This window comes from Ornithorhynchus anatinus, chromosome 1 (genome assembly GCF_004115215.2).
Source record: "Ornithorhynchus anatinus isolate Pmale09 chromosome 1, mOrnAna1.pri.v4, whole genome shotgun sequence".
Classification (NCBI taxonomy): Eukaryota; Metazoa; Chordata; class Mammalia; order Monotremata; family Ornithorhynchidae; genus Ornithorhynchus; species Ornithorhynchus anatinus.
The window spans coordinates 70,192,088-70,209,310 of record NC_041728.1 but is presented as its reverse complement, the minus strand read 5'-3'; the positions used below and the strand labels follow the sequence as shown (position 1 = coordinate 70,209,310).

Sequence of the window (17,223 nt, the reverse complement as noted above, 5' to 3'; positions counted from 1 at the left end):
AGCAGAGCTCCTCAGTGCATGTTAACAAAACTCCTTAAAATGTGATTGGTTTCTCAATTACACACGCAGAAAAGAACCATATCACCCTCCATTTACCCTGCTCCAGTGTATCACTTTTGGTTTATAAAGAATATGTTCGTGGCGCAGTGGAAAGAGCACGGGTTTTGGAGTCAGGGCTCATGAGTTCGAATCCCAGCTCTGCCACTTGTCAGCTGTGTGACTGTGGGCAAGTCACTTCACTTCTCTGTGCCTCAGTTCCCTCATCTGTAAAATGGGGATTAAGACTGTGAGCCCCACGTGGGACAACCTGATTCCCCTGTGTCTACCCCAGTGCTTAGAACAGTGCTGTGCACATAGTAAGCGCTTAACAAATACCAGCATTATTATTCTTCCCCGAGGATCCACATACACTCCCTGAATCTGGAACGTGCCATCAAATCAAGACAATATGCATCAAAATGACTTCCTAAGAATAATTCCCTCTAATCCCCAGAAATTGGACCAAGAGTAGGTTTTTAATTAATTCCTCTGGGACCTTACTTAGTCCAGCCTTCGTCTAAGCTAATTTAAAAACATCCTAGTATGTGCTCCCTATTCAGTCACGCAGAAGAAGGATCAGCAGTCCTACTTTTAAACTCAATATGGATGTGAAATGTAAATCAAGAGTACAAACATCTCCAAAGCTTTCTGGCTGTCTTCCCAAATAAACAAAATATCATCAAGTAAACTACTCCAGTATATTTGAAGTAGAATTTCCGAAAGTCTCCCTGGCACTGCTCGTTTCTCTTTCTCCTTTCCTTTTATGGCCCGCAGGTCACTGGAGTTTAAACAGCTATGAAGGGATAAAATTATGAAATTTTTGATGAAAATGCACCAATTTACTTCTTATGCAAATAGAAATGCTTCCAAAAATTAACTGGAAATTAACTGGGGGAATCAGGAGCTCCAATAGCAGTTCTTTGTCTTTGTTCCTTCATGATCTCAATCCTATTTTAAAAGATTCAAGGTAATAATTATAATAATGGTATTTGTTAAGGGCTTACTATGTTCTGGGCACTGTACTAAGCACTGGAGTGTTAGCAAGCAAATCGGGTTGGACACAGTGTTCCTATCCCACATGGGGATCACAGTCTCAATCCCCATTTTTCAGAAGAGGTAACTGAGGCACAGAGAAATGAAGTGACTTGCCCAAAGTCACACAGCACACAAGTGGAGGAGTCGGGACTACATGACCTTCTGACTCTCAGGCCCGTGCTGAGGTTTTTTTAGTTCAGCGAAAGTATTTAACAGATGGTGAATATGTGACCTTGGTCTAGTGACTTAAGCTAATATATCTACTTCCACAAAACTGGTAATTTTTCCTTTCTTACCAGAAAGCATAGATCAATGCCAAGAATGAATGAATCAATCAATCAATGATATTTGTTGAGCACTTACTGTCTGCAGAGCACTGTACTAAGCCCTTGGGAGAGTATAATACAACAGAGTTGGTAGATACATTCCCTGCTCACTTTCATTCATTCATTCAGTGCCTGGAACATAGTAAAAAAAAAAATACCATGAAAAAAAAGAGGTTGCTCAAGGGTTGCCCTGAAGCAATAAAGATACAAATATCATTCTCCCCACTTGCACATCAACCTCCCTATCCTCTAGATGGTAAGCTTGTTATGGGCTGGGAACATGTCTGCTAATTCTGTTGTACTGTACTCTCCAGAGCATTTAGTACAGTATTCTACACACAGTAAATGCTCAATACATACCGCTGGTTGGTTGATCGTGACTGGTCTCAGGAGAAGGGAGAACAGAAAAACTCATCACTGGGGAAAGCCATTCCATGGGGGCAGTATCTGTCCCATTTAAGCCTCCCACCCTCCATTTTCGACAGTAGTGTCTGAACATGCACCCTGGGTTATCCTAGGTTTCACTCAGCCACTTGGGAGCCATCCCAACCTCAAAACACTTATGTACATATCTATAAATGTATTTATTTCTTTGGTGTCCGTCTCCCCCACTCTAGACTTTGAGCTCGTTGTGGGCAGTAAATGTCTTTGCTCATTGTTGCATCGTAGTCTCCCAAGTGCTAAGTATAGTGTTCTGCACACAGTAAGTGCTTATTAGATACGATTGAAAGAATGAATGACAATAGCCAGTGCCATAATCCAAAGGTTTTCAGCCCAGCTCCATACTATACTTATGGTTTTCCCAAACTCCAAAAGAACTTCTGTTCTATACTCTAAGAGATGTTTGAGGGTAAACTGAAAAACAGTTGTAAAATATACATCCATCTACAGTATTACCTTGGATTTCGATTCAAATATTTTTAAGTGACCACAGAAACAGTTTCTGAAAGGAAATAAAACTTTCTTAACTAACAACCACTAAAAGCAACTCTAGACTGTAAGTTCCCTGTGGGCTAGGAGTGTGTCTACCACCTCTGTTGTACTGTACTCTCCCAAATGTTTAATACAGTGCTCTGCACGCAGTAAGTGCTCAATAAATACCACTATATTCTCAACATTAGGGAGCTACTGAGGACAATTATTCAGTTTTCACTAGGAATTGAGACAAGGGTTACCTTAATAGGAGCCTACGTTGAATTTAAATAAGGAATCCACTTTAAATCTTCTGACACAATGCAAACAAGTTGTATATTCAAGCAGAAGTAGTACCAATAATAAGGCAATAACCCCAGTCCCAGGTAGAAAAACCTTCTCAGATATCAGGTTCTATGGCATTTCGATTGCTTGTCCAGGGAAGCAGTTTACTGACAAGTAACACAGCCCGGTGACACTATTTCCATAATATTTCCCAGGACAGCAATTCAGCAAAGCAAGATGGTCTTTGGGAAAAAGGATTTTTTGGTAGAGATTTGGACTGGGTCAATCAGTCAGTCAATCATATTTATTGAGCGCTTATTGTGTGCAGAGCACTGTAATAGGCGCTTTGGAGAGTACAATATAACAATACAACAGACATTTCCTGTCCACAACGAGCTTACAGGCTACAGCGGAGGGATGTGAGAGAGAAGGAAGGTGCTGGTGGTGATAGAGAGCTGACTGGGTGGCATTCAGTTCACCGCATGTGTACAGTGCTTTCTTCTCGTATATGAGAGTAATGACAGAAAAGGAAACTTAAAATCCCTTGGTTGGGATTCAATAATTATGGAACTTAACTGCTTACTATGTGCCAGACACTGTACGAAGCACTAGGTTCCACTCACTTCCTGAGTGAGCAAGCCAATAACTCTCTGCCCCTCAGTTTCAAGGGTGCAATCATTTAGTGGCTTCCCTAAATACCTATCGTCCCAGATAGAAACTTTTTACAGTCCAACACCTGGGGCTATTCAGCCTGTCTGGGTCAAAATGTCCCGTGTCTTCTCAGTGTACTGTAATCAAGAACATCTTGGCAGGGAGAAGGTCACAGCCCATACTCCAGACATAAACCCATTCCCCAACCTTCAGCCATTCCAAGAGATGCTAGTCCAGACAACTCTTTCTGCTTCACAGCTTTCCCCAAGACTTCCCTCCAGACTGGCAGGGGTGCCTAGTTTAGAAGAACCTAGTTGAGAAGCAGCATGGCCTAGTGCATTGAGCACAGGTCTGGGAGTCAGAAGGATGTAGGTTCTAATCCCACTTCCTTCACTTGTCCACTGTTTGATCTTGGGCAAGTTGCTTAACTTATCTGTGCCTAAATTACCTCATCAGTAAAATGGGATGAGACTTGTGAGCCCCATGTGGGACATGGACTGTGTCCAACCTGGCTAGCTTGGATCTACCCCAGTGCTTAGTAGAGTGTCTGGCACAGAGAAAGTTCTTAACAAATTGAATTTTTTTAAAAAAGAAAACATAAAAAGAAACCAGGAAGGATGGAGCAGTTTTAATGATCTCATCCTTCCAGGGGTTCTAGTATCTAATCTGGCTCTCAAAGTATAGCATCTTCCAAAACTGACTCAGGACTCCACAGAGGAGCACAGAGATAACCAGATAATTTTTCTCAGAAATATCTGGCTCCCCGGTGAGGAAGATGACTAGAATATTTGAGTTTTTAAGGAAACGGGGAGTACCCCAATCAGTGTAATCAAAGATTACATTTTTGATGAACTCCACATTAAGGAAAACACATTATAGTACACACAAACATATACCCAGATGTTTCTTGCACCACTGCACTATGTTCTATCGAGACGGAGGCTCATGGTGGGAAGAATGGTGCCTAGTTTCCAATAGTGTTCTACCAAAAACACATAGTGCAAACACACATTATTGAACAATGGAGTGTACATTTGAAAATGATTTATTTTCAAGGATCTTCAGAAGCACAGATAAAAGAGTAAATATTTCAATAATATGCCATTCTGATGTCTCCTTGGTATGAATATCTACTTCCACCCTTTCTTTGACAAAGACCTACAAACCAAAGAATTAAAGACAAGCACTATGTATGTGGTTAAACTCCAAATCGTTCATAATCTCCATAGCAGTTTATGATTTAATCTGCCAGCTGTTGGGGGGAAAAAAATCAACAATCAAAGCAGGCCAAGGACTGTATCATGTAATTGCTAAACATATGTGTAACCAATTGTGTGTAGATTACAAAAGCAAAACAATCCACTTGGGTCAGAGAAGATCTCTGTCTTCACCATAAACTGACCCAGGACTTGGTTCATGGAGCTAAGAAATATTACAGAGAACGTTGGAATTTTCCAACTGATTTTCATCTGTGTAATGATGTCATTTAGAATTCCCCAAGCAAAGAAAAATAATTAGTGAGAGGTGATTATTTGCTTAGTAATTAAAGGATGGGGACATTAGCTTGCTGAGTTTGTTACCTCTCATTTATTATCCATCCACAAAATAGATACTGATATTTTAGCAATTGTATGTTTTTTTAATATACTGGAAAAAATCTTCCTTAGTTAAATAATGGAATTTGTACTTTCCAACTGTTCAAAAATTTCCTTATTCCTAATTGAACTTTCCCGGCCTACAGGAAGCAAAAAAATAGTTCATCATTGGGATATAATGAGGATGCACAAACATGGTCCTCAGAGATATGTGTATTTCAGCCTTATGTGAGAGGAACGCAGCCCCTTAGAATGTCAAGAGTGGATGCATGATTTTGAACGAGATATTCAATTTCCACTGGCTCCCAAAGAGCCAAATGGCAAGTGTATAAAGAAGTTTGAAAGATGGATTGGGGATCTGACCATAGTTAACCTATAATCTGATTCTTGATTACCACCAACACAGTGTCTTGAAACAGTGGTAAATGTAACAGTAAAGACAACTAGTGAAAGAGTTTGTTCACTTATAATAGGAGACAAAGAGTCTTTAAAAATACCCATATGGGTCTATTAAAGTTCTCTGCCCATTTTTGTTCTAGTTAAAGGCAGTGTACTGCATTAAACCAAACACATATGCAACTAACAACTTCAATAAGGCTAAACCCAGATGGTTAATGGAAAGGTGATTTTTTTTTTTAACATCACAGTCCTCCTAAAAATTTCTAGAAAGATAATAATCCTGGAGAATGATCAAAAAAAAATTATCCCTGTCTGCCCAAGGTCTCAATTTACTTCGCTCAATTCAGGAAACACACAAGTGATTTCAACACTGTTATGGAAGTGCCACCTAAAATCAATCAACTCATTGTATTTAACGAGCACTGTACTAAGCACTTGGGAGAGTACTATAGATTTTGAATTCTTAGAACCTGCTAGGATATTTAGAACCGGCTCAGCCTGACAATCCACTATATCATTGATTTCTCCTCTGAGAACCATTCCTCACTGTCAGTATAGTCCAACAGAACTACACAGGCAGAAACAGTTGGTATCATTCAGAAAGGCATCCTGCAGCGCTCAGATAGTTAATATCCTCCATCTTCTACAGACAGAAGATTGGGTTTGCTCATGGCCACGGCCCTGGGCAGATTAATTTATCTTCCCATTTTACTGTTCTATTTATAAACTGCATGATTTAACTTTACCTCAGGAAAAGATACAAAGAGAGAGACACACACAGGAGTAATGAATGAATCAAAGAAGTGTATTTATTGACTGCTTACTGTATGCAGAGCCCTGTATTATGTGCTTGGGAGAGTACAATATAAAGAAGTTGGCAGATACTTTCCTTGCCCACATTGAACTTAGGGGAGGGGAGCTGAAGGACAGCAAGATAGATGTCTCTACCGTGGACAAACTAAACAGGCAAAGACAGAATTTTGACTACTGTAAACAAAGTAGAGTCAAAAAGCCCATAAATGTCACTTGACAGTCAAAGGCCCCATCCTCAACTGAAAATCTCCATTATGTACCTGTGAGTCAATGGTTAATTTCATATTGTCACCTAATGAGAAGCAGCATGGCCTAGGGGATGGAGGACAGGCCTGGGAGTCAGAAGGACCTGGGTTCTAATCCTGTCTGCTGTGTGACTTTGGGCAAGTCACTTCACTTCTCTGGGCCTCAAATATCAAATGTAAAATGGGGATCGAGACTGTGAGCCCTGTGGAGTACATGGACTGAGGCACAGAAAAGTGAAGTCACTTACCCAAGGTCAAACAGCAAACAAGTGGCAGGGGCGGGATTAGAACCCAGGTACTTTTGACTCCCGGGCCCATGCTCTATCCACTACTGCTTCTTGTGTCATACCGCTTCTTATCCCTCCTGGATCAACAAGATTGTCACAGGCAACCCAATGAAACGTGTTTCTTTTTTGATCCTCCTCTCTTGAATGAAGTACTGTACTTTGTTGGATTATTTCTCAAAGGAGAGTCAGCACTTCATGGGAGGGGTGGTTTGCCAATTCATTCACTATCAAAGGTAGAATCTTTGCTGCCAATGGAAAGGGAGTTGGAGAGAGAGGAGAGGGGGGAAAAGAGAGGAAGACAAAAGCTCTATGTTACAGCCACTGGCAATAGGACGAGGGTGGATACCTTAAACGGGATTTGGGCAGGAACGCAGACTGCAAATAAAACAACAGAAAAGGGCTCTTTTGTAGTAGACACCAGGCAGTGGGGCAGTGGCGGCTGCTTTCTGTCAGTTTCTACTTTACTGCCCGTTCCAGTGGCGGCTGGGCTGGCTTAATTTTCAGTTTATGTCAAGCACTCTAGGTTCTGAGGGACTATTATCATTAAACTAACTGAGGTCTGGAGGAGACCCGTTTTGTTCATTATTTAAGACACAAAACCCTTGAATAAAAAGCAGCGGCAAACAGGCAGCTACACTGCACAAAGGAAAGTCATGTTCTCTCCGAGTCTTGGAAATAGAGGGCCCAAGGCAGGGCAGTTGTTGCCGTTGTTCTGTCGGTGTGTTTAGACTTTCTTTTAATTACGGACATGCACCAGATCCACAAATAAATGATCCCTCATGTCCTTCAAATTCCCTTCCCGTCTGGCCGTGACGTCAAGAGCACAATGAAATAGTCTTATTGCATTGAGGCCTACGTTGCTGAAGAGATGGGCTTCCTGCCTGTTGAGGTGATGTGCGGAAAAGGAAAGACAGAAGCCCAATCTATCTTCCCACTCCACAGGAGGTGTGGTGCTTTACCCTTTGGCAGAGCTGATCATCTCTACACGCCCAGTTTCCTCTGAGGTCCCTGGGAGTCCACGTCTGGAGCAGGCTAAAGACCAAGGCAGTGCAGCGGTGGCAGATTCATACTCCAGTTACTCAACTGTTATTTCTCTTTCCTTCTCTAACGTTCTCTTTCCCCTGACCATTACTGTTCACCTGCCTACTTGCTTTGTCTGGTTGTCACCAGACTACTTGTTTTGTTTTGTTGTCTGTCTCCCCCATTCGACTGTGAGCCCGTTGTTGGGTAGGGATTGTCTCTATCTGTGGCCGAATTGTACATTCCAAGCGCTTAGTACAGTGTTCTGTAAATAGTAAGCGTTCAACAAATACGATTGAATGAATGAACATTTCAATTTCATTTCTAGTGGTAGTTTCCAGCCCAGCTTCCAGAAAGTAAAATTGGTTTCTCTGATATTAAAGTACAACCATGAATTCTAATGATGAATTGGTTCTTATCTATCTTGTACCTAACCTGGTGCTTAGCACAGTGCTTGGCACAAGGTAAGCAGCTAAATATGATACAAAGAGTACTACTGGGGATTCTTCAACAAGGTGTTTTCTGTGAATCCAAATAAGAGATATCTATTTTCTAAAATTAACTAGAATAACCTGTCATTTGTTTTCAAAATCCATGATTTTTCAATAATCAAGAATAACGTTTAGCATCACCCGCTTTAGTCTTTTCTAAATAAGGTAATACTTCTACAGAAACTCTCTACACAACTAAAACCTGTGGATCCCTGTTGAAATTGCAGCTGTGGGACATAAAAGCCATTCCATTGTAACAGAATGCAACGTGATCAATTTTCTGAGTTCTAAATCAGGCTTTTTCATGCGTATTAAACTAAAATATATTCCACTTCTGAGAACTACATTCTATCCTAATATTAGAATCCATCTGCCAAACCCTTTCCCAGTGTCGTCTCTGCCCACAGCATTCACAGTTTATTGCTGATGTGGTAACTAAGTAAAGAGCTGAAAGAGTCGAGCATCACATTGTGGTTAAAATGCTAATGGTGGCTAACCAGTCAACCAGAAACACTGTCGAATACCCAATCGGAAGTAAGGTTATGTGATGGTGTAGACTTATCTATCTCTCTCAGGATGACACCTGGAGGGTTTCTAGTATTCTACCAGTCTTGGCTACAGGAGGGAGAGTCAAGCAGAAGCATACCCATTCCATTTCTAGTTAGGGCAGTGGCTATCAAATGGAAGACAATCTGTTACAAGTCAAAACTCACCTGCTCTGGGCTTAAGTAGCATAGGAGAGAGTTGAGGGTAGAGACTGAAGTTTACTGAGCAGAAGGTGGCAATGGTAAAGGTTTGTATTTTCACTAAGAAAACTTTATGGATACACTATCAGAACGATTGCTGATGGAGGCGGGGCGCTCTGAGAGAGATGTGTCTGTGGAGTCCCTATGGGTCGGAGACACTCGACAGCATAAGCCACTTGCTTGCTATTTGACCTTGAGCAAGTCACTTCATTGTTCTCTGCCTCAGTTACCTCATTTGTAAAATGGAGATTAGTAAAATGGAGATTAAATCATCCTTCCTCTGATTTAGACTGTGAGTTCCATGTAGGACAGAGACAAGATAGATTATCTTGTATTTACCCCAGCAGTTGGTTCAGTGTCTGGCACATAGGAAGTGGTTAATGAGTACCATTAGGAAAAAAAAAAAGAAAAGACAGTTGGTAGCCAAATCCCCCTCCCCCAGAACCTTTAAGTTTATAGGGGGATGCAGATATGCATATATATAAGTGCTATTGACCTACAGGTGGGGTCAAGAGTCGATCACCCAACACTCTCACATTGTTTTTAAGTATGGACAGCTCTTCATTGCTTGAATGGGTTTGTCCTACATCAAGCCTGTCTTTTTTTGCCACTATATCCTCAAGTTCTGGTTTTCACAAAGCCCATATAGAAGGTTAGCTCCACTCCTGATTTCTGCCTGCCAGAGCCCGCTGCTGCGTCACATAGGCTGAAACTGAGCTTCACCATTCCTCCAAAATATTTTCTTTTCACGCTTCCATGTTCCCCTTTAAGCATAGAGCAGCTACGTAGGTATCTTTCTGATGAAACTGCTCCAGGACCTGGTGATGTTCTCTGGAGTAGGTTCCAGTCTCACAACCACAGAGGAGAAGATAATATTAATAATAATAACTGTGATATTTGTCAAGCGTTTACTATGTGCCAGTAAGAGCTGGGGTGGATACAAGCAAATCAGACTGGATACAGTCCCTGTCCCACATGGGGCTCACAGTCTCAATTCCCATTTTAGAGCTGAGGGAACTGAAGCACAGAGAAGTGCAGTGACTTGCCCAAGGTCATTCAGCAGACAAATGGCAAAGCCTGGATTAGAACTCAGGTTCTTCTGACTCCCAGACCCATGCTCTCATCTACTAGGTCATGATCTAAGCAGTCTTGGAGACCTTCAACTTTACGAGAAGCTTGATATCCTGTTGTTACCACACTCCATCTTGTAGGATTCAAACAGGTAAAATAACCTGAAATAATGCCTACTATAACTTGAATCAGTCATTTCGAGATCCTCAATCACAGAGTCAGTAGATTCCAGACCTCTGGATAAGGCAGCTATCTGCATTTCTAGAGTTTACAGAGGACTCTGCATGAGTTGGGGTAGGATAACATTTTTAATTGCTGGAGGAAGATAGGGTAGTTTCCGGAACTTATGAGAAGCAACGTGGTCTAGAGGAACAAGCAGAGATGGGAGAGTCAGAGGACCTTGGTCCTAAACCCAGCTCCACCACATATCTGCTGTGTGACCTTGGAAAGTCACTTAACTTCTCTGTGCCTCAGTTTCCTCATCCATGAGATGGGGACTAAGACTGTGAGCTCCACATGGGACATCGACTGCGTTCAACCTGATTAGCTTGTATCTACCCCAGCGCTTAGTAGAGTTCCTGGCACATAGTAAAGCGCTTGACTCATACCACTAAAAAACCAAAATCAAAAAACAAAAAGGTTTTTCTCAGGGAAGAAAGGAAGAAAGGAATATCAAAAACATATTTCTACCCTATCACTAAAATCTTAACACAAATATTAGCTACCAAAATGCCCACACATGGAAGGATCTGCACTAAAAACATGAAGGACAACTCCTGTCCTCAAGACTATCCCATTTTAGATTGCCTCTGTATTTGGAAAGTGACAACTACAATCTATATTTCAGTGTGCTGTTCCAATCATCTCATGGTGGAGCCACAAGCATGGGTTTTGACTTTTGAGGGAGTGTGGGAGAGTAGAGTCACTAAATCTGTACAATCTCTGTTTTCTTACGTCCGTTTGAGCAAGAGAATTCGAGAAGCGATGAGTCTCACTGTAAGGCGGATACTCCTGGGAGCAGACCGGTAATGATTTCAAACCCGCATTGATGAACAACTCCATTTTCGGTTCTTGGGACAATTTCTTCCTCATGTTTGTGGTTGTCATGTAACAATAATATGCATGGTCTTTTCCAGTCTTATAATTAAAAACCGGGTGGTTTAATTTGCTCAACACAGAACCTCTTCCTTACTGAAATTTCTCCAGACTCCCATGTTGTCTCTAACCACGTCCTTTTGGGCTTGCTCTATGCTGTGGCCTCTCCCCACTCCCTGACATTTCTCCTATCTGTAATTAATTTTAATATCTGGCTCCCTCTCTGTTAGAGCTCACCTCCTCCAGAAGGCCTTCCCAGACTGAGCCGCCCCTTTTCCTCTGCTGTTAATGATGTGTATATCTCTTTGATTCTATTTATCTTGATGATGTCTGCACTAGACTGCTTGTTTCATTTTGCTTTGCTGTCTCCCCCGTTTAGACTGTGAGTCCGTTATTGGGCAGGGATTATCTCTATCTGTTGCCAAATTGTACACTCCAAGTGCTTAGTATAGGGCTCTGCACATAATAAGCGCTAAATAAAAACTACTGAATAAATGAATGAATAAAGTTCCTTGTGGGCAGGGATTAGGTCTACCAACTCTATTGCATTTGCATTTTTCCAAACGATTAGTACAGTGCTCTACACTCAGTAAATTCCATCCACTGATATATCTGGCCATCCTCTCCACCTTCCAAAGGGCAGTTCATCCCAAGTTCCAATGCCTTTGGGTGTCGGGCTATAAAGTACACTTTCTAAGGCCTCTGGCTTAAATCCTCCCTTTCCAAAGAGTCAAAAGCACAATCCAGTGCATCACTTTAGATCTTCTTCATCAGTCATACCCTGGTGCACAGGGGAAACAGTTGAGCCAAAGGAACATAAATGTGTGCTTTCTCCAGATAATTGGAAACTACATTTCTTTTAGGCAATCCCACAGAACACAGTATCTTCCCCATGTCTTTTTTGTAACACTGTGCGCACTGAAACAGCTTTATGTGAACAACCTATTCACAGTTAATATTCAATATCCAAGAACCTACAGTGGTTGCCCATCCGCCCGATGTGGGCAGGGACTGTCTCTCTTTACTGCTGAATTGTACTTTCCAAGCACTTAGTACAGTGCTCTGCACACAGTAAGCACTCAGTAAATACGATTGATTGAATGAATAAATGAATTCACCTCTGCAACATATAAACTCCTTACCATTGGCTTTAAGGCACTTGCCCTCTTCTACCTGACCTCACTGAACTCTCACTACAACCAGCCCACACACTTAGGTCCTCTAACACCAATCTATTCACACTGAAACTCCATCTCGTTTACCTCACTGCTGACTTTCCTACATCCTCTCTCTGGCCTGGAACTCCCACCCACTCCACCACTAACCTCACCTTCACAGCCTTATTGAGGTCACACGTCCACTGAGAGGTCTTCTCCAATTAAGCCCTCTTTTCCCCAGCTCCGTCTCACATCACCTATGCACCTGGATCTGTATCCTTTAAGGACTCAGTATTCACCCCACCTTCAGCCTACAGCACTTAAAGTACACATCTGTAGTTTATTTATGTATATTAACGTCTATCTCTCACTATAGGCTATAATGTTGGTATTTGTTAAGCACTTACTATGTGCAGAGCACGGTTCTAAGCACTGGGGTAGATACAGGCTATAAGCTCCTTGTGGGCAGGGAACATTTTTACTGATTATTTTGTATTGTATTCTCCCAAGCACTTGTACAGTTCTCTCCACATGGTGAGCCCCACAATAGACTGTAAGCCCGTCAATGGGCAGGGACAGTCTCAATTTGTATATTCCAAGCGCTTAGTACAGTGCTCTGCACATAGTAGGTGCTCAATAAATACTATTGAATGAATAAATATCACCGATTGATTGATAATATTGATCAGACTGGAGGCATTTTCAGGAAGCTGATACCTACAAAACTGATGATGGGTTTTTGGAGCAAGTGAGGGGAAAATTTACCAGGAGAGATAAAGCCTGAGGCTATATAGGACAGAGAGAGGGCACTTAGCCAATCAATTAATGGTATTTACTGAGTGCTACTATGTGCAGACCACTGTACTAAGTGCCTAGGACAATGCTACAACAGAGTTGGTAGACAAATAACTGCCTACAGTGAGCTTAAAAAATAAAGCACAAGGGAAAAAAAAAACTGTGAAAAGCATAGGCTTCTCCAGTAAAGAATGACAAATGCAAAGAGAAAATGCCAGAGGAGCCTAGAAAAGTGGAGGGGGCAGGGACAATTGCTGTTTTCTTGTGTTTGTTCTCAGCCTAAAGAAGGGTACCACAAAGTTGGCCAGCCACTATGGAGGAATTCTGGCCATGAAAAATAAAAGGTTTCTTTTCTTGTCCTTTTTTTTTTTTTCAAAAAAAGCAGTAATGTTAGGCTCCTCTTTGTGCTCAAATAACTCAGTTCTTTTGGTGTTTTTTTTTTCATTCAAAGTTGGCACTGAGATGGTCTTCAAAGAGGCATGTGTAAAGACATTTGGATTAGAAATAGCTCAATGGTAACCACATAAGGTGCTATGTTTATTTGAATGTGTGATGATGCCATTATTTAAACAAACACACTCATAGTTCTCTTCTTTTTCAGTGACCGTAGCTCAGACACATTGCAAATATTAGTGTCCACAGTAGCAAATGTTACAGTTAATGTTGAAAAGTGGTTTTGGATGCTGCAAAGACTTTCCTGGGCTGAACTTTTCCCTATTCATTACCACGTGTGACTCTGAGGTCTAGTTTATCCAATCAAACTCTTTTAATAAGTCTGGCCACAATTATCAGATAAATCCAGGTGAGAGTGGGGATGTTTGAGTGAGGGAGAGATTGCAGGCTGCATTATCCACATTATTATCCTTGTCATTATTGTTATTAGAAATAATAATAATGGTATTTGTTCATTCATTCAATTGTATTTATTGAGCATTTACTGTGTGCAGAGCACTATACTAAGCACTTGTAAGAGTTCAAAATAAAAATAAACAGACACATTCCCCGCCGACAAGCTTACAGTCTAGTAAGCATTGTTAAGTGCTTACTATGTGCCAAGCACTCTATTAAGTGCTGGGATAGAACCAAGATAATCAGGTTGGCCACAATCCCTGTCCCAAATGGGACTCATGGTTTTGGAGAGAGAACAGACATTAATAATAATAACAATAATAATAACAATGGTAGTATTTGTTAAGTGATTACTATGTGCAAAGCACTGTTCTAAGCACAGGGGGGATACAAGGTGACCAGGTTGTCCCACATGGGGCTCACAGCTTTAATCCCCATTTTACAGATGAGGTAACTGAGGCACAGAGAAGTTAAGTGACTTGTCCAAAGTCACACAGCTGGCAAGCGATGGATCCAGGTTTAGAACCCATGACCTCTGACTCCCAAGCCCGGTCTCTCTGTACTGAGCCACACTGCTTCTTTAAATCCTCATCTTGCCAATGAGGGAACTGAGGAAAAGAGAAGTTAAGTGACTTGCGCAAGGTCACACAACAGGTACATGGTGGAGTCAGGATCAGAACCCAGATCCTCTGACTCCCAAGCCTGTGCTCTTAAAGCTGTACACTGCTTCTAGGTAGGCCTAGCCTGACTTGGGAGCCTGGAACAACCTCACATAATGAACAATATCAAATGTCCTGAAGGACCCCAGGGGTGTCCGCATCCCTTTCATGCCCAGAGAACAGTGCTCTCCAGCCAATGGGTGCTTCTTAAACACTTGTTGATGAACTGGAACTTTTCCTGTTAAGCGTTCTTGTGTGGATTAAGCCCCTGCCAGCTTACCTTCAGTCCAGTACAGTGTCAGTAGTTTGATCTTGAACCCACCCATTTGCATTAAAAGGGGATGTAGAGTTGACCACATCAACGGTAACACTTAAAAGCATGCTAGAGTTAGGAAATGGGAGCAGAAGTGTTCCTGAAGATAAACATGAGGAGTGCGCAACAGATTTGACTTCTAAAAAAGGAAATTCACTCTATTTGCGTCTAACTGCCTCAGTTGCCAAATGTCCACTCCTCTGGGAACTGCAAAAGAAAGGGTAAATGAAGATGTCAAGTAGAAGTTTCCTCAGGCCAGGGTTTGACTGGACAAAGGTGGTTGGTCTCTGGGAAAACACAGACTCTGCCTAAAAGGTCTATCATTCCAATAATGTCTGCTAATGACTGCGCGTCCTTACCCTCCTTAATCCCCGTCCTCCATGTACATGGCAGTAAAACAAAAAAGAAAACCGTTTTCTGTGGCGAGCCAACTTTGGAAAGTCAATTTCCATGAGAAGAGTTGAATTAATGATTTTTTTTTGGTCTGCAATCAATAGTAACTATTAAAAATGTTCATTTCCTATAAACCTCAAGTTGGAAAAATATCAAATACAACATTTAGGGCAATTCCCAAATTGGAAAAAATCTGAAAGGGGGAGAATTGTAAAATGTTTTTTTGGCAGTAAATGTAATAATAATAATATTCGTAATAATAACTGTGGTATTTGTTAAGGCCACACCATGTGCCAAGAACTTTACTAAGCTCTGGGGTAGATACAAGTTAATCAGATCGGACACAGTCCCTGTCCCATGTGAGGCTCACAATCTGCATAAGAGGGAAGACAGGAAACAGACACAGAGAAGTTAAGTGGCTTATTCATTCATTCATTCAATAGTATTTATTGAGTGCTTACTATGTGCAGAGCACTGTACTAAGCGCTTGGGATGAACAAGTCAGCAACAGATAGAGACAGTCCCTGCCGTCTAATCGGGGGAGACGGACAGACAAGAACAATGGCAATGGCAATGGCTTACCCAAAGGTCTTAGAACAGGCAGGTGGAGCCAGGATTAGAACCCAAGACTCCTGGTTCCCATCCTACAGGCTTTCCGCTAGGCAAACTTGTACCAAGTCCTAGCCAGGTTAGAGCCAAGTTCTCCAGTTGAGCAAATGGGCACCTCAGTACCATCCCTTCTCTAAGCTATTTCCTTAGCTCTGATTAGATTTTATCACTAAACAACTTTAATTTTCTTAATCATTTTATTGGCATTGGCTATGAATACATACTGCTTATCTCTGTAGTTTAAACTGCTGTTACAGATTGCCTTTAGAGATATACTGGGAATGGGCTAGAAACTGAGAAGCAGCATGCCCTAGTGGAAAGAGCATGGGCTGGAGAGTCAGAGGACTTGGTTTCAAATCCCAGCTAAGTGATCTTGGGAAAGTTACTTCTCTGTTCCTCAGTTTCCCCTGTTTACGAGGAGTTTGGGTAGATAGAATCTGTAACATGTTTTCTCTCTCTCTCTCTACTCTAGACTTTGAGCCCATTGAGGGACGGGGACTGTGTCTAGCCTGATTATCTTTCAACTACTCCAGCTCAATAATAATAATGGTAATAACAGTGATATTTGTTAAGTGCTTATCATCATCATGACTAATAACTGGTGGGGTCCAAATATAAATTGACCTTCACACAATACTCTCCAAGCACATCTTTGTGAGAGTGTTCGTGAATTTCACTGCTTCACCTACCTCATTTTCCCCTTAGAGTCCCCTCACCTATCCAGCTTTCTCCCACTACACTTCCGTTTTCCCATCCTTCTCAGCTACCTTTCAAGAGATCGCCCTATCAAAATCTACCCTCTACACCTATCATCAGACTCCCGCCCTTCTCACCTTCTAAAAACACTCACTCACAATCTTTTTACCACCCTGACCTCCAACCTCAACCCCTCACTCCCTATTTCCTTTCCTTCCCCTCCACCAAACATGCCCCCATCCTATAACAATCATCTCTCTATCTCAATACACATCCAGCTACAGTTCCATCTCACTCTCCTAATTCCCTGCAAACTCCTTCCCCCTTCTTAGGGAGCTGTGTGTCGTAATGGAAAGAGCACAGCATTAAGACCAGTGATTGCCACATAGTATGTGCTTAAAAAATACTACATTTATTATTAAGCACCATTCTGATCTGAGGGAACACAGCTTTCCCAATCTTTAAACTCTTTCTGCAATAGCAACCCACCTAGGAGGCTCTTCCTTATTAATTTCTAATCTCCTCACTTTCTATCCTCCAACTCAACCTTCCCATGACACCTAAACATTTGGTCACAATCCTCTGTAGGACTTGTCCACATGTGGTGTATAGTCTTTTACCTCCTCCTTGGACTTGTCCACATGTGGTGTATAGTCTTTTACCTCCTCCTTTCTGGAATTTATTTGTGCCTGTCTTCCCTGCTAGATTGTAAGCTCTTTAAGGGAAGAGATCATTTCTATTA

The 17,223-nt window shown here is 41.7% G+C and overlaps 1 protein-coding gene and 1 non-coding gene across 10 annotated transcripts in view; one reads left to right on the top strand and one right to left on the bottom strand.

Annotated features, from left to right (window-relative positions):
* LTBP1 (latent transforming growth factor beta binding protein 1) overlaps positions 1 to 17,223 on the bottom strand; it is a 416,540-nt gene that overhangs the window by 220,299 nt on the left and 179,018 nt on the right. The window lies entirely within an intron of this gene.
* On the top strand, positions 8,664 to 8,801 carry LOC114815564. The gene has a single exon (XR_003763356.1). It is a non-coding gene; the product is annotated as a small nucleolar RNA SNORA7 (small nucleolar RNA).